A 20,916-nucleotide genomic window follows, 5' to 3' on the forward strand; every position below is an offset into this window, starting at 1 on the left:
ATTGCTCCTTCAGATCTTTCTGCATGCATAAGAGATCTGGAGAAGCGCCGAACGATCACATGCGGGTCTATGCGGGGGCGCGGCATGTCGGACACCGCATCGCCCCGTGTGTGGGGACCACCCGATATGTCGGCCGTCGCATCGGTGAGTACTCATTGTACTGTGTATGGGGCCCTTTTGTTGGGTTGTTCAATTCTGGATTTGAGGGCGTTTATAGATCCTTTAAGTGAATGTCAATTCCTTGGTGTTATATGTGGTTTACATTTTGAGTTGCATTCCACTTAAAAATTTAAAATAACCATAAGGTTATAGGGCCTGATTCAGACCTGGTTGCTACCGGGTTGATGGTGGCCCAGAGTGCATGCGCACGACGGAGCCGGCTCCGTCGTGCGCATACACGAGACCCGGATAGCGACGGGCAATCCGTTGCTCCGGGTCTAACACCAAAGGGGGCGTGCTGTCGATGTTGAGTGACAGCTTGCCCACTTTGGTGGGCGGGCCGGGGGTGTGGCTGCCCAAAAGGAGGCGTTCCCATGAGAACGCTTGTCGTTTGGGGGCGGCCCCACTGACATCACAAGTGATGTCAGTGGGAGAGATTTCGGCTCTGTTTGAGCCGAAAGCTCTCTGGGGCTTGTGGCCACGAGACCCTACCACAAAGGTCTCGTCGCAAGCCAGATGGTCGCGATGGTCTTGACCATTGCGACCATCATCCGGGCCGCTTGCATTAGCTGTGGGTGGCAACCCACAGCAATGCGAGCGGCCAGGAGGCCGCTCCATAAAAAAAAAAAAAGACTGTCAGAGCGTACGGCTCTGAATCAGGGCCATAGTGTGTGCAGTTGCAAGCACATCTCTTGTGGGTCACATTATGTTTCCCTATTTGTTCCTCAAAAATTGGCATATTCCTGCCAAAATCCTGGAAAGCGGACCAACGAGTGACCACACATTTAATATATAGCAGTGCCTAACCCAAAGCCCCCCTCCCGCAGCCCCCCCCCCCCCCCCCCCCCCCGGAGCTCCTAACCTAAGCCTCCATGCGGCTGTCCGCGCCCGGCTTACTTTCGATCGGTAAGCCGGGTGTCAGGCTCCCGTCGTAGTTTTAATGACAGGCGTCGGGATTTCAACGCCTGTCATTCGAACCTTATCGGAATTAGACAGTCGGGAAGCCATCGGCTTCCCGACTGCTTCCCATTTGCAGAGCTTGCAGAATCCTCTATCTGCACCCTGCACTATCTCTGCACTTTTGAGGAGTTTGCACCTGCCCCATGTGCTGAAGGATGGGAAAGGATTGGAGGGTAGGGCATACAGAAAGCAAGATAGAGCAGTCCTGTGATAGACTGCTACCTATGGCAAATACTCATGCTAATTCAACTAAACCTCAGCACACTGTAAAAAGTCTCTGTCCTACCAATTTTTAAACATCCTTTTTTTTTTTTTTTTTTTTTTTTTTTTTAGTGAATGGTATATGGAAGTTGTTGAGTCATCTGTGACCTTCACTGTAACAGAAAAAAAAAACGACACACTTCATTAGAGTAAAACGTACATGGAATGTGAATGTACTGCAGAGAATGCAGTGGAGGGTGTGGGGAGGGAAACTCACTGGAAGTAAATGGACAGGCATAGCTTGCTTGGAAGGTATTCCCAGGGAAGGGCTAGGCAGGCAGCAACCTGCTACAGAGCATTATAGCTAATTATAATTGTTTCATCACATTCTCAGTCACCCTGCCTGGTAATGTGACCACTGGTGGTTACATCTGATACTTTGTTACATCACCTAAAAATCCAAATTCTAATTCTAGCACAAATTGCTTTCTTGTACTTGGTGGCAGATCCATATTGATTTACACTCTTATCCGACCGGACTTTTGGCAGATTTGCAGCCCTACCTGGTGGACATTGATAAATCCTGATAAAATGTTTACTGCAGTTAGTTGTCTTCTTGATTCCATGCATGCTCCAATATGTGGCCTCTTAGGTGGTCTTATTCAGCCTAAATGGACATCACAATCACAGTGTGTATGGACAACGCTATAGTGGAATAATCCCGAAAATACAGGTCAGCTGTTGTAGACTTGGTGATGCCATTTTGGTTTCTAGGAAAATGGATTTTACACTGCTCTATATAGTAAGACGGAAGAATGGACATAGGTGTCTGTGTATGTACTAAGCCTTAGAGAGACATAAAGTACCAACCAATCAGCTCCTAACTGGTCATTTTTCAAACATAGTCTATAAAGTGACAGGAGCTGATTAGTTGGTGCTTGGTTGGTATCTCCGTTCACTTTATCCCTCTCTAAGGCTAAGTACATGCACAAAGATAGAAACACTATTGGGTCTATCTCCTACAAGGAGCTGCAGCGGACATTTCTGATGATCGGACAAACCATGTATTGATCCAAATCACTGATATGGGATTTTTGAATGAACTGAAGTGATCAAAGTACAATTATGGTTATACATTCTTGATATCTCTTTAACACTCAATTCACAATTCTCCTCAGTATAAGAAAGAAATAGACCCAATTGCAGGTTAAGTGGTTTCAAGTGTGAAATGTTGCTGAAGCAGTGCCCGGCATTTTTTCGCAGAGTTCTGTGGGCACGTTCCCCCTAGAAGCCAGTCCTATACCGCATGCAGAACGAGCTGCGTTCACCAAGAGCTGTCTCTATGCAGCCTAACGCTTCTGGTTTCAGAAGTTGCAATATTTATATCCAGTAACCTGTTGCCTGATGATTGAATTGACCAACACACTAGATGCTTGCATGTTCTAAATCCAGCTTAACCCTGCTAATTATAGCAAACCTTTCCTGTTCTCCAGTCTTAATGCAGTGCTTGAGGTATTATGGCAGTGTTGAGTTACTGTGCATAGGGTGAAATTGTATTACCGTATATACTCGAGTATAAGCCGAGTTTTTCAGCACATTTTTTGTGCTGAAAAAGCACCCCCTCGGCTTATACTCGAGTGATGCCCGCATGGTATGCAGCTGAGTAGCGTACCATGCGGGCCGCGGTGCAGGCTGTGTCTCTGTGACACAGCTGCACCGCGTGTGTAGCGCTGACCAGACGGAGTTCGGTCAGCGCTACACAGCACAAACACACAGCCGCGCACGGAGAGAGGCGGAAGCTGGAGTTCGGAAGAGAACTTTATTAAATAGATGTCATCAAGGTGCATCGTCATGGGTCTGTTAATGGTTTCACCATACTATTGGAGATGACTGCTGACCTCATGGACAGGCAACAGGCCTGATCTATTTAGTTTGTAGTCTCATTTATAATGTTGGGGATGTATCTTCCTCCTTCCTTTTTTTTTTTTTTTTTTCATTTAAGAAAAAAATAAAAACACAAACGTGTGAAGTACGTGAACTACTTGCCATTCTGTGCAGAGTTTTGCATCTTATTTACTGTGCTCGTAATGATGAACAAATGTCAAACACAATCTATTAGAGACAGCCAGGTTTGTGAGTGGCAAGAAATATTGGTGATCTGCATTCCTTAACAATGCGAATGTTCCAGATGGGTAAGGAGTACGAGTATTCCCTTAAATGACTTATATCTATGGCTTATTACAGGAGTGATTCCCAAACTAGCTGCCCGTGAGGCACAGGTTTGATAGTCCAGGACCAGTTCAAATTATTTATGGTCAATGTGATAGGCAAAACCAGTGATGGTGGCTGCCAATCATTAGTTATGTGGGCTAACAGAAGCACAACCCTGTCCACAACCACATAGCAGGTCCTAAGGATGACTGGTAAGCAAAATGTACTTAATTTTCTATTGTTTTCAGTGTTGATAATGCGGATACTCTATGGTACTGTGATTCAAGAAAACTTAGGGAACCGCTTTGATAGGACTGTGTTTACATCCTTTATGCTTTTAGATTTTGAAAGGTAGATGCGGCAGGGAGGACCACAGAAAGACATAAAAAGCGGTTGCTGACATCTCGTTGATGAGGAGTGTATCTAACATATTGATCTGCGTTAGAAACTAGCCATGGACTATTTAGGTTCCTATTTGCCTTGTCCCGAAATTCAGCTAATGATTAGATCATTATGTGTGACCATTGGGTCATTCCGTGTGGACCAATTTTGAAATTCGTCCCCACTTGACCATCTCCGATTTTGTTGAAAGTTTGCATGAAGGATGGAATATATGTAGAACTAACTTTGGTAAAGTTTCAGGTCACAGTATGCAATAGCAGTGGAGTTGTGGCCCTGGTAGTGGAGGTAGGTGAAACTGTCACCGACTCCGCAGTGCACAATCGGCAATTAAAGGGGCCTATCCATAAGCAGGAAATTAAATGACTGAGCGATATATCGTTCAATTTATCTGCTAATGGATAGGCCCTGAACGATGACGTGTGCACTTCCGCGGCCGATAAATTTTTATCTTTCGTCTCTCCAACATGTTGGTCAATTATCGCATTTCGCTGCCAGATATTAGAAATATCTGGCAGTTTATATGCGGTAAATGACGAACGATATTAGCAGCAGCTACAGAGCGCTGTAGAGAAAAAAAATCCACTCCGCGAATGATGTCATGCAATATCGTTCATTGTTCTTCTTTTGCAAAAATCTGTCATGTACATGACAGATATCGTTCAGCGCAGCCACCGGAATTTTCAATAGATATCTTTTGTCTTTCATCTCTCAGAAAAACATCTGCTAATGGATAGGCCCCTTAATTGCTGTGGCAGATCTATGAGAGTAAATGTGTGAAAGTGCACATGCTTATACAACTTACAGGTATATACAGGTGCATAAATATTGGGACATTGACAGAATTTTCATATTTTGGCCTCTATTCACCACCACACTGGCTTTGAAATTAAACAAACAAATTAAATCTGAAAATCTGCAGTTAAAGCACATCTTGACGGTAATTACATCCAAATCAGGTGAACGGTGTAGGAATTACACAACGGTTTCTATATGTGCCTCCCACTTTTTAAGGGGCCAAAAGTAATGGGACAAACTAAACAATCCTAAATCTAATTTTCACTTTTTAATACTTTGTTGCAAATCCTTTGCAGTCAATTACAGCCTGAAGTCTGAAACGCATAGACATCACCAGACGCTGGGTTTCATCCCTGGTGATGCTCTGCCAGGCCTCTACTGCAAATGTCTTCAGTTCCTGCTTGTTCTTGGGGCATTTTCCCTTCAGTTTTGTCTTCATCAAGTGAAATGCATGCTCAATCGGATACAGGTCAGGGGATTGACTTGGCCATTGCATAACATTCCACTTTTTAGCCTTAAAAAACTCTTTGGTTGCTTTTGCAGTATGCTTCGGGTCATTGTCCATCTGCACTGTGAAGCGCTGTCCAATGAGTTCTGAAGCATTTGACTGAATATGAGCATATAATATTGCCCGAAACACTTCAGAATTCATTCTGCTGCTTTTGTCAGCAGTCACATCATCAATAAATACAAGGGAACCAGGTCCATTGGCAGCCATACATGCCCACGCCATGACACTACCACCACCATGCTTCACTGATGAGGTGGTATGTTTTGGATCATGAGCAGTTCCTTTCCTTCTCCATACTCTTCTCTTCCCATCACTCTGGTACAAGTTGATCTTTGTCTCATCTGTTCATGGGATGTTGTTCCAGAACTGTAATGGCTTTTTTAGATGTTTTTTGGAAAACTCTAATCTGGTCTTCCTGTTTTTGAGGCTCACCAAAGGTTTACATCTTGTGGTGAACCCTCTATATTCACTCTTGTGAAGTCTTCTCTTGATTGTTGACTTTGACACATATACACCTACCTCCTGGAGAGTGTTCTTGATTTGGCCATCTGTTGTGAAGGGGTTTTTCTTCACCAGGGAAATAATTCTTCTGTCATCCACCACAGCTGTTTTCCGTGGTCTTCCGGGTCTTTTGGTGTTGCTGAGCTCTCCGATGGGTTTGTTTTGATTTTTCAGCCTAATGATGGCTTGCTTCACTGATAGTGACAGCTCTTTGGATCTCATATTGAGAGTCGACAGCAACTGATTCCAAATGCAAATGTCACACCTAGAATCAACTCCAGACCTTTTACCTGCTTAATTGATAATGAAATAACGAGGGAATAGTCCACACCTGTCCATGAAATAGCTTTTGAGTTGATAGTCCCAATACTTTTGGCCCCTTAAAAAGTGGGAGGCACATATAGAAACCGTTGTAATTCCTACACCGTTCACCTGATTTGGATGTAATTACCCTCAAATTAAATCTGAAAGTCTGCAGTTAAAGCACAACTTGTTTGTTTCATTTCGAAGCCATTGTGGTGATGAATAGAGGCCAAAATATGAAAATTCTGTCAATGTTCCAATATTTATGCACCTGACTGTGTGTGTGTGTGTGTATATGTGTGTGTGTGTGTATATATATATATATATATATATATATATATATATACATACATACATACATACATACATACATACATACATACATACATACACACACATCCACCAGCGAGGGCTGTTTTGAGGCATCACTATTAGTGTTGCAGCTGTGCCATTTTTCACTTCATCTGTTGAGAGCTTCTTCCCACAGGGTTGGGAATGCCCAGAAATCACAGGGCGCTAAGTCTGGGTTATATGGAGAGTGTTCCAGTGCTGTCCCATTCATGTCAGTCAGTGCTGCCAATGCAACAGAAGCAAGATGTGGTTGGGAATTGTCTTGGAGCAAAAGCCACTGTTTCTACAGCAAATGTGGTCTGTTTTTGCTCATGAGTTTTCAGGACGTTTGCATAGTAGTCACCATTAATTGTCTGTCCACGGGGAACCCAGTGCTGGAGGATCATTCCGTGCGCATCGAAGAACAGCAGAAGCATAATTTACACGCCCTGAAGGACAGGGGTGTATCTAGGGGCCCGAGCGCCCTTGGCAAAGTAAGGGACTGGTGCCCCCCCTCCCCCATATTTTTTAGAATAATTACACAATGTACTTACATAATTGAAAACTAAAAAACGTTATATTTTAGTTTAAACATTACAGAGATTAAATATAAAAAAGTATCCACCATCACTCATCAGTTTAGCTTCCCTGCCCACGGTGCCCGTCTGCTGTTATGAGCTGTGCACGCAAGTCACCCCATAGTCGTCACAAACCGCACATTTTAGCTGCCCAGTCTGTGGCACTCAAAAGTTGTAATCCTGGTAGAGGTGTCTGAGACCGTAACAGCATCTGCTGGGATCACCGCAGTTCGAGTTGTGCAACTTTTCAGTAAAACACACTTAGGGTTCCTCATCCCACACTGTGCTTCCCTTCTCCCTCCACACCACACACTGTGCTTCCCTTCTCCCTCCACACCACACACTGTGCTTTCCTTCTCCCTCCACACCACACACTGTGCTTTCCTTCTCCCTCCACACCACACACTGTGCTTCCCTTCTCCCTCCACACCACACACTGTGCTTCCCTTCTCCCTCCACACCACACACTGTGCTTCCCTTCTCCCTCCACACCACACACTGTGCTTCCCTTCTCCCTCCACACCACACACTGTGCTTCCCTTCTCCCTCCACACCACACACTGTGCTTCCCTTCTCCCTCCACACCACACACTGTGCTTTCCTTCTCCCTCCACACCACACACTGTGCTTTCCTTCTCCCTCCACACCACACACTGTGCTTTCCTTCTCCCTCCACACCACACACTGTGCTTTCCTTCTCCCTCCACACCACACACTGTGCTTCCCTTCTCCCTCCACACCACACACTGTGCTTCCCTTCTCCCTCCACACCACACACTGTGCTTCCCTTCTCCCTCCACACCACACACTGTGCTTCCCTTCTCCCTCCACACCACACACTGTGCTTCCCTTCTCCCTCCACACCACACACTGTGCTTCCCTTCTCCCTCCACACCACACACTGTGCTTCCCTTCTCCCTCCACACCACACACTGTGCTTTCCTTCTCCCTCCACACCACACACTGTGCTTTCCTTCTCCCTCCACACCACACTCTGTGCTTTCCTTCTCCCTCCACACCACACACTGGCCTTCATTCAGAGGCGGCCGTACGGTCTACGACCGCACGGCCGCCTCCTTCGTGCGCATGCGTGAGACCCACTACGACCGACAGCGCCGGTCGTAGCGGGTCTCTTTCCAAAGGGGGCGAGCTGTCGATGTTGATTGACAGCTTGCCCCGTTTGGAAGGCGGGCCGGGGGGTGGCAGCCCAAATGGAGGCGTTCCCATGGGAACGCCTGCCGTTTGGGGGAGGCCCCACTGACATCACTCTGACAGAGCCAGAAGCTCTCCGGGGCTTACGACAAGTGAGACCCTACCCTAGGGTCTCTTCGTAAGCCCCGATGGTCGCGATGGTCAAAGACCATTGCGACCATCACCCTAGCGGTCGTTAGAGCTGTGGGTGTTAACCCACAGCCTAACGACCGAAACAGAGGCGGGCGGTCAGGATGCAAGCGGCCGCCCAGTTTCTGAGCGACCGCTTGCATCCTCCGACCGCCTCTGAATGAGGCCCACTGTGCTTTCCTTCTCCCTCCACACCACACACATATAGAAACCGTTGTAATTCCTACACCGTTCACCTGATTTGGATGTAATTACCCTCAAATTAAATCTGAAAGTCTGCAGTTAAAGCACATCTTGTTTGTTTCATTTCAAAGCCATTGTGGTGGTGAATTGAGGCCAAAATATTAAAATTCTGTCAATGTCCCAATATTTATGCACCTGACTGTATGATTTGTGATCGGCACTCCATATAAAGTAACCAGCAACCGGGGTGCAAATATCCTAAGGGGTCTGGCTAGCAGTCAGAACAACTACAATATTGATTCCATACAGGCAGCACTCCACACAAAAAGTATCGAGAAAGACTTAATATATATAGCTTTTTTCTGTGAGAGATATTATATATATATATATATATATATATATATATATAATTATAATATAAAAATTTCCCACAGATAGATAAGAGGGAACTTTTTTTTTCTCTCCCTGTTATATACCTTTTTGTGTTTCAGTAAAGTTGTCGGCTCTATTTTTGTTCCGTGAGGTAATGTTGCTTAGAAAGGAAGTTCTACATTGGACAGAAGTGATGTTCTTAGAATGAACATCTTCTGAGGCTCTCCAGCATGGCCTCGCACGTCTCCAGAATAGAGGCCTGAAATGTAGCATGCATAATTATACTTACTCATTACACGGCAGAATTTTATTCCTCGGCTTAGTTTGGGAAGCTGCAGCAGACTATCGGTTCCCTGTGTAAACTTCATGCAAAACATTCTCCCTCTAATTGTTTAGGAGAGGGTCTGCTAAAGGTTGATTTGCAGAAATCGTAATAACCACAAATTTTTAGTGATTTCCAGGTCGATCTGCTAAACACAATCTACTAATGGTAAATTGCCAGTTTTCCACACGTCCACTTCAGATATAGCAAAATTGTATCAGGTTCTAATGTATCAGTGTAGTATAGAACTAGAAGCATATGACGTATATATGTTTTAAATCGCTGCGGAAATGACTAGAAGTTTTTTATTAAACAGGTTTCAGGCTCCAAACCCAGAGCGATGAAAATAATTAAACACAATTTACACATGTACAGAGCTTTCCCCATTCATTTCAGCAGCTTCTGGTAGCAACGTGTATACTACATGTATGTGGGTCTGATTCAGCATGTATGTGGGTCTGATTCAGCAAGGATCGCAACTGCAAAGCTGCACGTAGGCTATAGATATGATGTATGCACGCAGGCTATAGATATGTATGCACGAAGGCAGCTTTGTAATTGTGATCCTTGCAATAATGCAAATGCAGCAGGAGGTGTATGACACCCCCTGCTGCATTTGCGATCCCAGAGCGCTCCGGCGGCCGCGCAAGAGGCCAGAAGACTGCGTGATCAAAGAGGAAGAAAGGAAGAGGCGGCGCCACTGGCCAGGATGGGCCAGCGGCAGAAGAATGAACCAGGGAGTATTGCGGGGGTGGAAAGAAAAAGAGCTAACATAACTTCCCCCCTCTGCAGCCTCTTCCACTGTACCGGTAGGTGGCCTTGGGCCATCGGTGTTTAACCCCTCTCTAGACAATCAGGGTTGTCGGGCACTAGGCCTGTGGGTATATAGGCGGGCACAAGGCCCAGGCTACATAGGGGGCATTAGGCCCAATTGAAGTTGTCTACCCCCCAAATAGGTGACAGTGACCTGGGCATTAGGCCTATGTTACTAAAGGGCAAATAGGTGGGCCACCACTGGGGGCAATGCATAAGGGGTCAACTTCTGGGGGCAATGCATATGGGGGTGATTACTACTGGGGGAAATGCATAGGGGGATTACTACTGGGGCCAATGCATTACTGCTGGGGGCACTGCATAGGGGGGATTAAGGAGGATTACTACTGGGGGCAATGCATTACTATTGGGGGCACTGCCAGTGCTCGAAGTGGGGCGGTATTACATACCGCCATTTCCCGCCACCACTTCATCTTTGCCACATTAGAGAATGTACCGGCGCTGGGATCGCATATGGGATCCCAGCGCTGGAACAGTAGCGGTATAGCATAGAGGTGTGTCCCGCTAGGGACACATCTCATTCACATCGGCACTGCAGCGGCGCTAGCCTGGAGACATGAGCTATGCAGTTAGCACCGGCCGCCAGCCAATCCTGGCTCACGGACCGGCTGACAATAAAAGGGGTTGGATCTTTATATTTGGCACAGGCCGCCAGCCAATCACGGCTTAAGCCCATCAGCCAATGAGAAGGTGCCTTCTGAGACCAGGAACAGCAGCCAGCTCCTGGCCTCCTGCACGGAAACTTTCTTTCTACTTCCCCGAGTGAGTCCTGTCTGAGAGGTAAAGAGTAGACTAACTTGCCTTTGTGTGCAAAGCAGGGCAGGCTGCAGATGACTAGGACTTGTGTGCAGACTGGTCCTAGTTTACCTGGGGAGAAACAGTGTTACACTGTCAGGATACATGGGCTGAGGTAGCTGAGGCATCTAGGCTGGGGCATATGTGCCATGCAATGCCAACATGGCACTTGGACACTGAGCAGGGTGCATTTTTCTTCTATGGTGTCCACAGCCATTACGTTGGGGTATGAATCCTGGTCACCAAACAGTTAACACAAACGAGCTCTCTGCTCCCAGGATGCATCGGGGTTCCTCCACATATACCCCACCCCCTGCCTCAGGTAGCCAGTTCTTCCTGTTTGGTGTGCTCACCACATAGACAGTGGGACTGCTGGAGCAGTCCTGCAGACGAGTAACTAAAAAAAAAAGAGAGTTTTACTCTCTATCTCAGCGGGTGGTCTGAGCGATCCTGGAAGCAGCCTCGCGCCTGATTGGAGTTGCACCGGCCACGCGCTGCAACTACCTCCTCCGGCGCCGCACCGCTAGCCTTGGCAGGTCCATGGCTGCGGATTCGGCAGGGGCTCTCAGGCCCTGGACCGCAACCGGATCAAGGGGATGGCAGGTAAGCAGGTGGTTGCGGCGGCCGCTGACGCCGGGACCACATGGCGGTCCGGCCTCCGGCGGTGAGTCTGGCCGGAGGCGCACTGCAGTCAGGAGGCATATACGGCTGGTCTCCTAGCCTAGACAGCCGGTATATGATGTTCCTGACCAGCCGGGGCTTGTGGCGGCCGCCAGGTCAGTTTACCGGGCATGTCCAAGCAGCATAGGGGAGGTACGCTTCCCTGGCGGTCTCTCCCCCAATCCACACGCTAGTTCAGTCCTCTGGCGCAGGGATTGTGGATTGCTCCTCCCAGCCTCCATAGAGGGCAGCCAGAGTGTATGTCAGTTGCTCTCTGAACGCTGCTCCTACAGGACGCTGGGCAGTCTCCCTGTATACCTTTCCTACTGCTGGTTCAGGTTTTCACAGGGCTCTATCCTACCGAAGCCTAGGCTGATGGTGGTAGTGAGAGCTTATATGCATATGACTCGCAGAGTGTTTATGCATGACGTGATTGTTTTATGGATACTGTTTCTTTGGTAAAAGAACTGTGACTCCTGTAAATTATCACTGTCTTTCTACTTCAGGGTCCATAGGGTATCCACAGGATACCTTGGGGTATAGGTGATGACGTCAGGCATCGGGCACCATAGAGTTAAAGCTTTCAGCCTCCCAGGATGCACTAGGGACCCCTCCTATACCCCGCCCCCGAGCCAAGGCACCTCAGTTTAGTTTGGTGCCCGGCCGGAGTCGGATGCACCTGTTAGAGGGGGGCTACACCCCCGCCGGTACCAGAACGCCGGTACCAATCCGGGGATGCTGGTAAGCATCTGGGGTCACAGCTAGCGGTGACCCCAGATGTTTGGGACCATGGCCGGATCTAAGGGGGAGAGCAAGGTAAGCAGCGGGGCCCCGCGGTGGGACCCTGCTGAACATTGTCCACTGTCCCCAGGGACTGGCTGCAGTGTGGAGCCAGGTACTAACCTGCGCTTCTACTACCCCCCTGGGACAGCTGGACTGCGGCTGAGCGGCAGCGCTGCGGCGTCCCAGGGGTTAAATGCATGCCAGGGGAGCGCGCCTTCCCTGTCTCACAGCCTTCGCCTCCCCCGCTGCACACAGCCCTCTCTGCACACGCAGACTGGCCCTGTGGCAGCGCTCCTCCCCCAGGCCGGCCTCCTCTATGCTCCTCGGCGGCCATCTTATCTAATGCATGGTGAACGCTGCTGGAAGCCTGGAAAGGTGGCATCGCGGTCTAGGTCCCCCGGCATACCTCTCCTACGTTAAGGTTCAGGTCAGTGTATGCAGCGCTGTGTCCTACCAGGCTCCTTGTCTGCGTAGTTGAGTAACAGCGCTGATAGTGCAGGAATTCATTTTCTTTGCATTGTATGTGACTTCTGCTAGCGCTGCTGCCTGTACTTTAATTTTCTACTGTCGGCCATTTCACTGTCCCTGATCTCTTTCTGCTAAAGCCCTTGCGGTGCGGTGATTGCAGGGTGGTCTCACACTATACTAAAAGTATCAGTGAGAGGAGTCACATATACTTACCATCATGTCTGAGAGTTACTTTCCTCTCCAGCTTCGGTGTACTACATGTAAGGTACCAATAGCAGAGGGGGAGGGTAGCGTGGAGGGGCTATGTCGGCAGTGTTATTTATTGGCGCGACCAATTACTGTCACGGCCCCGGTACAGGAGCCGCCCTGGGCTTGTTTCGCCAAAGCACTTACAACCCTGGTGGGTCAATTAGCTCCGCAACCTGCACTCTCACAGGTGGGATTGTCCCAGCAGTCAGTGGTGTCGTCACCCATGAAGGGTTTCCCGAGACGATGGTACCCCACAGTCTCCCTATTTCCCCTCACCAAGTCTCTCAGGAGCGTGCGTGGGTTAATTCGCTGACAAGTTCTGTACAGCACTTGTCGGACGTGTTACAAGGGGAGTCTGTGTTACGGCCACATAAGCGGCCGGTGACGTCTCTGTCTGCTCCTTGGGTGGGTGACGACGTGACGTCTGATGATGGGGAGATTCTGGATCTTTCTGACCAGGAACCTCTCCATACTAAAAAGGCGGATGCTAGGTCCAAGGTATATATTCCTGGACTTATTCGGGCAGTCTGCACAGTTTTAGTGATTGAGGATGATGAGCCTCCAGTGTCCAAATCTAAATATGCCTTTTTTAAGGATATTAAGGGTGACGCCACAGTGTTTCCTCTTTCGGGTCAGTTGGTGGACCATTTAGAGGAGGCGTGGAAACAGCCTGGCAAACGGTGTCAGCCTCAGAGGCGCTTGGCGGTGGCTTATCTGTTTTCGGATAATTATTTTTCTAAGTGGGAGTCACCTCTACAGGTGGATTCTCATGTGACACGCCTGGTCCGTAGTGCTACATTGCCCATGCCCTCCATGTCTTCCTTGAAGGATGCTACGGGCCGTAAGGTAGAGATCTGCTTAAAGTCCGTTTATTCCCTTGCTGGGGGGCAGCTAGGCCGGCTATGGCCATTTGTTGGGTAGCCAGAGCTATGGAGCGCTGGGCTGATACTTTGGAGGCGTCTTTCGATTCCGACTGTTCGGCTGAACAGACCGAGTTGATAGGCAATATCCGGGATTCGGCCACTTATATCAATGAAGCGGCCTTGGATGTCAGTACCCTGGCGTCTCGGATTTCTTCGGTTGCGGTAGCTGCTCGGCGCACCTTATGGTTGCGATCTTGGAAGGCGGACGCTGATTCCAAGAAGGGCTTGGAAGCTTTGCCTTTTAATGGAGAAGTCCTATTTGGTCCGGATCTGGACAAAATCGTAGCCACACTGGCGGCAGCCAAGTCGGCATGTCTTCCGTCTGCTGCCGTTCCTTCCAGTTCTGGTAGGTCATCCTTTTGGCCTTACAGGGCCCAGGGTAGGCCTAAGACTCAGTCCTTTCCCAGACAGGCTGGTCCCAAAAAATCGGCCAAGCCCCGGAAACAGGCCTGGAGTACCAGACGTCCGGCCCCTAAGCCAGATGACAAGCCTGCGGCCTGACGGTCCGGGCCTCCCTTTGGGGGATCCCAAAGTGGGAGGCCGCCTGCTGCAGTTTGCCCAGTGTTGGTCGGTTACCACGACACACACTTGGGTTCACGAGGTGGTTTCTCACGGGTATGCCCTCTCCTTTCGGCACAGGCCCCCGTCCCGATTCTTCACCACGGGTCTTCCATCAAACCGGAACAAAGCAGTGGAACTGCGGAATGTTTTGCACACTATGCTCCAGGCTGGAGTTATAGTGCCTGTTCCATTCTCCCAGAGGGGCCAGGGTTTCTATTCCAATCTGTTTTTGGTGCAGAAACCCAATGGGTTGTATCGTCCGATCCTCAACCTCAAAGCACTCAACAAGTCTTCGCGGGTGCCATGGTTTCGGTTGGAGACCCTACGGTCCATCATTCTGGCGCTGGAACCTGGGGATTACATGGTGTCGTTGGACATACAGGACGCTTACTTGCATGTCCCTATTATTTTACGCCATCAACAGTTTCTCAGGTTTGCAATCCGCAACGACCACTTTCAGTTCCGGGCGTTACCTTTTGGGCTGGCGACAGCACAACGTGTATTCACCAAGGTGATGGCGGTCATGGCGGCTTCTCTGCAGCTGCAGGGAGTCCGCATGTTACCGTACTTGGACGACCTTCTGTTGGTGGCAGGATCTCCAGAGCTCCTTCTACGTCATTTGGACCTGACCATTGCGGTACTGCAAGGGCACGGCTGATTGATAAACTGGCAGAAGTCCACCCTGATCCCGTCCCAGAGGATTCTGCACCTCGGAGCGTTATTGGACTCCGGACAGCAAAGGATCTTTGTGATGGGGGAAAAGATCTTGGCCTTGCAGTCGAGGGTGTGCAGTTGTCTGCAGAGTCGCCGTGTGTCTCTACACTCGGCAATGAGGTTACTGGGCTCCATGGTGTCAGTATTCGACATGGTGGAATATGCCCAGTTTCACTGCAGACCTCTGCAGCAGTTGATTCTGTCCAAATGGAATGGACTGCCTCAGAGTCTAAAATCCCAGACGATGGTGCTCACTCCGGAGGTTCGCCTGTCTCTAGCCTGGTGGTTGCAGACGACCCATCTCAACAAGGGTCGTCCGTTCTGGGTGGCGAATTGGATCCTGTTGACAACGGACGCCAGTCTTCGGGGCTGGGGAGCAGTCACGGGTCCACACTTGTTCCAGGGCAGGTGGACTCGGGCGGAAGCGGAGCTTCCAATAAACATCTTGGAGCTCCACGCGGTTTACAATGCTCTCCAGCAGGCACATCGGGTTCTCCAAGGTCACCCAGTGCAGGTCCAGTCGGACAATGCTACCACCGTGGCCTACATAAATCGGCAAGGAGGAACCCGAAGTCTGGCGGCTCTCATAGAGGTGTCCCGAATCCTGGTTTGGGCGGAGCGAAATCTCCCGGCCATATCAGCAGTCTTCATCCCGGGAGTCCTAAACTGGGAGGCGGACTTTCTCAGTCGCCAGGACGTCTTTCAACTTCTGGTGGACAGGTGGGGTCTCCCAGAGATCGACCTCATGGCGTCACGGCACAACAACAAGTTGCCGGTGTACGGGTCTCGCACAAGAGACGAAAAGGCGTCTCTGGTGGATGCTCTGTCCGTCCAGTGGACGTTCCGGTTTGCTTATCGGTTTCCTCCGTTTTCCCTTCTTCCACGGGTAATCCGGAAATTCAAACAGGAAGGAGGGATGCTCCTGTTGATAGATCCCGTGTGGCCCTGGAGGCACTGGTTCTCAGACCTCCAGGGACTGTCCGTGGACATTCCTCTGCGGTTGCAGTTATGACCGGACCTCCTGTCACAGGGTCCTTGTCTTCACCCGGACCTGACTCGGCTGTCTTTGACGGCGTGGCTGTTGAGATGGCCATGTTAAGGTCCAGGGGGTTTTCCAGCTCTGTAGTGCAAACAATGCTAAAGGCTCGGAAACCATCCTCTGCAAGGATATACCATCGAGTGTGGCATACGTTCTTCCAGTGGTGTCGACCGAGAGGTTATGCCCCTCGGGAGTTCGGTCTGTCTAGAGTGTTAGTCTTCTTGCAGGCGGGACTGGACCATGGGCTTCGCCTTGCTTCTCTGAAGGTGCAGGTGTCTGCCCTGTCCGTCTGGTTCCATCGTAGGATTGCTGCAATCCCTGATGTGCGCACCTTTATGCAAGGTGTTCTCAGAATTCAGCCACCTTTTATTCCACCGGTGGCGCCTTGGGATTTAGCTGTGGTCCTGAGGGCTCTCCAGGGACCGTCGTTTGAATCACTGGGCTCAGTGGACCTCAAATGGCTGACAGCTAAGACAATTTTCCTTCTGGCCATTGCTTCGGCCAGACGTGTTTCTGATTTAGGGGCTCTCTCCTGTGGACCCCCTTTTCTGATTTTTCATAGGAACAGGGCAGTGCTGCGCACTCGTCCTGGTTTCCTTCCTAAAGTTGTTTCCAGTTTTCACATCAACGAGGAAATCGTTGTGCCGGCTTTTAACTCACCCAATCTTTCAGTGGGTGAGGCCACTTTGGACGTTGTGCGGGCCTTAAGGATCTATGTTGACCGCACTTCTTCGTTTAGGAAGTCGGACGCCTTGTTTGTCCTCTATGGCTTCCGTAAAAAGGGTTGGCCTGCTTCAAAGCAAACTTTGGCAGGCTGGATTCGTATGGCCATTTCAGAAGCTTATCTTCATGAAGGCCTTCCGGTTCCTTCCTCTGTGAGGGCTCATTCCACTAGGTCTGCGGGTCCTTCGTGGGCTGCTTGACGTGGTGCCTCTGCAGTCCAGATCTGCAAGGCTGCCACTTGGTCCTCGGTCCATACCTTTGTGAGGTATTACGCGTTTGACACCTTTGCCTCTCAGGATGCTTCCTTCGGGCGGCGGATTCTCCTTTCAGCACAGGAGCGTCCCCACCCTTAAAGGATACTGCTTTGGGACATCCCCAAGGTATCCTGTGGATACCTTATGGACCCTGAAGTAGAAAATATGAGATATGGTAAGAACTTACCTTTGTTATCTCTATTTCTACGAAGTCCATAGGGTTCCACAGGACTCCAGCCCTGCCGCGCCTGTACTGCAGATGGGCTTTGCTCTGGTCACCGGTTTTTCCGTCTCCCTCTGGTGAGAATGTGATTCTTGTGTGTGTCCAGATCTTTTTTTCTCTCTCTTCCTTCTCCTCCTCCGGCCTATGGCTTGGTACGTAACTGAGGTGCCTTGGTTCGGGGACGGGGTATAGGAGGGGGACCCTAGTGCATCCTGGGAGGCTGAAAGCTTTAACTCTATGGTGCCCGATGCCTGACGTCATCAGCTATACCCCAAGGTATCCTGTGGAACCCTATGGACTTCGTAGAAATAGAGATAACAAAGGTAAGTTCTTACCATATCTCATATTTTTCCCTTAACCCTTTCCTACGGGTGTGTGAGTAGTCAGGGTGAAACAAAATCGCATGTGTACTCAGAACTTGTCATTATTATGTCTCAGAGTCTGAAGGACAGGCGGCTGGGGGGATTTTCCCCACAGGATTTCATACAATCTGATTATGTGGTTACTGTGTCAAGTAGACAAACCTCCCAGCTTCTGGATAGGAACTCCCTTGGGTTTCCTTTTCCCAGATTGTGGACCAAAATACCTTGCTTAGTGGCAGGTTGAACAATCTCAAATATCCTATTAAGCTGGTGTGCTTTTTTGATTAAGAGCCTATGGCAAATATACAGCTTAAATGCGTTAAGTTTTGCTCAGTTATGCTGCCTTTGTTTCTGAAAACACTGTGTGAAGATGAGCACATTACATTGGCCCCAGCTGTAGGCTGTATGGGTTAAATTGTAATTCACATATACTGGTAGGGCTGGGTTGCCCATCCCCCCTCTCTCCTAATTAGGAAAACTCAGCTGAGTTAAGTACTGATTGGGGGAGGTTGGGAAGTTGGCTATCCCTGAGTATGCCTTGTTCCCAGGAAAGTGCATAACATTGGAATCCTTCCAACTTTTGTTGCTTGGATTCAGTACCGATTGAGGCAAATCTACAGGTAGATTTTGCAAAACTGGTCAGTTAGGCATGAATGTGCTACTGTTCAAAAATTGACTTTCCTGAAACCCCTAAACTGCAGTTTGGGGTTAGAGTGCTTCACATGTAGGTTTTCTGTAAACCGACGCTTATTGTGGGTTACTTGCAAATGTTCTCAGGAGATTTGGTTCATCTTCCTGGGTGCCTCTCTGTGGATGGCCAGGTTATACAGAGCTTGATGTCCTACTTAGCTTCGTCGGCTGTTCGTAGTTGACTAAAAAATTTTTGTTGCATGTATGTATATATGCCTCCACTGCAGTGATCAGGTCATACAGAGCTCTAGGTCCTCCTACCTGGTGTTTTGGTAGTTGGCCAGTGCGCTTAGTGTGGATGAACAGTGGATATGCATGTATGTGTGTGTGTGTGTGTGTATATATATGTATATTTATGTATCATGTGCATTACATGTGACTTATGAAATCTGCTGTATTATGCTGCCTTGTCAGCATAAGTCTATCACTACTGTTTCTCCTCATGTAACCCGCTACAAAGATACGTGGGTACATTGGATGTAAAATGATGGTCACATTAATACTAGACATTGGATAAACCTTGTATGTCCAAAGAAAAGGTAAGACAGATGGCTGGAGCCCCCTGAGTTGGTCTCATGGGTGATCTGTAGCAGTAGCCCCTGTGATTATGCCCTCTATTTCCATCATGAATGGACATTTTACCTACAGCCATACCACACTGGACATGCCCAATCTCCTTTGACTTTGGAAGCTATGCCGTGTTGGTCCTGGTTAGTACTGTGATGGGAGACCACCTGGGAATACCAGGTGCTGTAGGCAGTGGTTGAGGCAGGGCATCATCTTTAGTAACCGTTGAACAATTACTACAGGCTGCTAGGTCTATGCAGCCAAAGACCAGATAGCGTTGGCCCCTTACTCGGGCCAGGCCACAGAGAGGGGCGATGGGGGTGTCCTCACTGGACTTAATAATATAAATGGGTTGTGGTGGTCACTGTTCTAAAGAGTCACCACAGTAGTCAAATCTACCAGATCACAGCACAGGTTGGCAACTCCTGCGCCAACCCTGATACTAAGGTATCTTAAGCAGCTGCAACCTACCATGTTTAGGCTTCCTAGGCATCTGTCCTGGAGGGACATGTTTGCTCACTCGGGTCAAAGTGACTTCGTCCTTAGCAGCTTTCCAGCAATTATGGCAAGCAGCTAGGCTAGTACAGCCAAAAGAATCAGAAGGCGGTCGGTCTCACGCTCCGTCCAGCCCTCAGATTCTGGTACATCTTCTGGTGTTTAGGGACACACGGGTCTGCCCCCCCAAGAGTCACTCTCAAGAGAGGAAGACCGTCTTCCAACAGCAAGTCTCCTCCCTGATCAGAGGGACCAAAGCTAGGCTTGTGGAGCCGGTATGGGGAGAGGCTCCAGTGTTCTAGTGCCAGAAAGTTGTGAAAGCCTCCCGAATCTGACTACAGCCAGACCATACTGGTCATGCCCAAGGTGGTCTGATCTTGATAGCTAGGCAGCTTTGAGCCCAGTTAGTACTTGGATGGGAGACCACCTGAGATACCAGGGGTTGTAGGGAACGTAGTATGGAGTTTCTCCTGGCAGAAAAATCCATATTACCAGAAAGGTTGAGGCCTTATATCCCTTTCCAGTACCATTGGCATTCGCCTTTAAATGTTCCACTGATAAGCGATTTGAAGCCAGTTTTCAGGGCAGTCTTTCTCTGTCAGGAGCTGTTATTTGCCTGGTCAGGGTATGGCCGGGGTTCCAAATAAAAGCACAGACGATCTGTCTCTCGCCAGAAGAGCGACTATCCATTAAAGACGTTTGTCGCAGCAAGGGTCGCCCGTTCTGGACCTGGATAATACCAGTCTCCGCGGGTGGGGAGCAGTGACAGGTCGACACACGTTTCAAGGAAAATGGAGGACAACGGAAAAGCAGTCTCTCCGTAAAACGTCCTGGAACTAAGGGCAGTATTCAGGAGCGCTTTTCAAGCTCAGGAAATACTAAAGGGGCAGGCTGGTTTAGGTGCAATCTATCAACACCACCGCAGTAGACTGCCTCATCCATCAGGGGGCAGAATGTCATTTTCCAGCGAGATTGGTTGTGTTCATACCAGGAGTCCTTAATTTGGAAGTGGACTTCCTAGGCCAGCAGGATAAACGCGCCAGAGAGTGTGGGCTCTTCATCCACAGGTATTTCAGAGCTTTGTGGATGGATGGGTCTTCTAGAGGTAGACCTCATGGCCTTGAGTCACAAGCACAGGGTCCCCAGGTACGGGCACAGTGTTTGTGGATGCTCTGGCAGTAGAGTAGAACTTCAAACTAGCGTATTTGCTTCACCCGCTATCCCTCCCTCTAAGGGTTAACGGGAATATGCAACAGTAATACTGATGGCCCCTGCTTGACCGAGACGCTGCTGGTTCGCCAACCTGCAGAGTCACTCCATAGACATTCTGTGGCCTCTTCTGCTAGGGTTGGACCTGTTAATACAGGATCCCTTCCTGTATCTAGATCTGACTCGTCCATCTTGGAC

General features: G+C 49.1%; 1 protein-coding gene and 1 pseudogene across 12 annotated transcripts in view; both read left to right on the forward strand.

Moving 5' to 3' along the window:
• The window catches only part of KTN1 (kinectin 1), a 168,407-nt gene that overhangs the window by 11,557 nt on the left and 135,934 nt on the right, over positions 1 to 20,916 (forward strand). The gene's annotated exons all lie outside the window — the stretch shown is intronic.
• LOC148454018 (5S ribosomal RNA) lies at positions 19,088 to 19,206 on the forward strand (annotated as a pseudogene).

This window comes from Taudactylus pleione, unplaced genomic scaffold (genome assembly GCF_031769625.1).
Source record: "Taudactylus pleione unplaced genomic scaffold, aTauple2 ptg001041l, whole genome shotgun sequence".
In the NCBI taxonomy this organism is placed as follows: domain Eukaryota; kingdom Metazoa; phylum Chordata; class Amphibia; order Anura; family Myobatrachidae; genus Taudactylus; species Taudactylus pleione.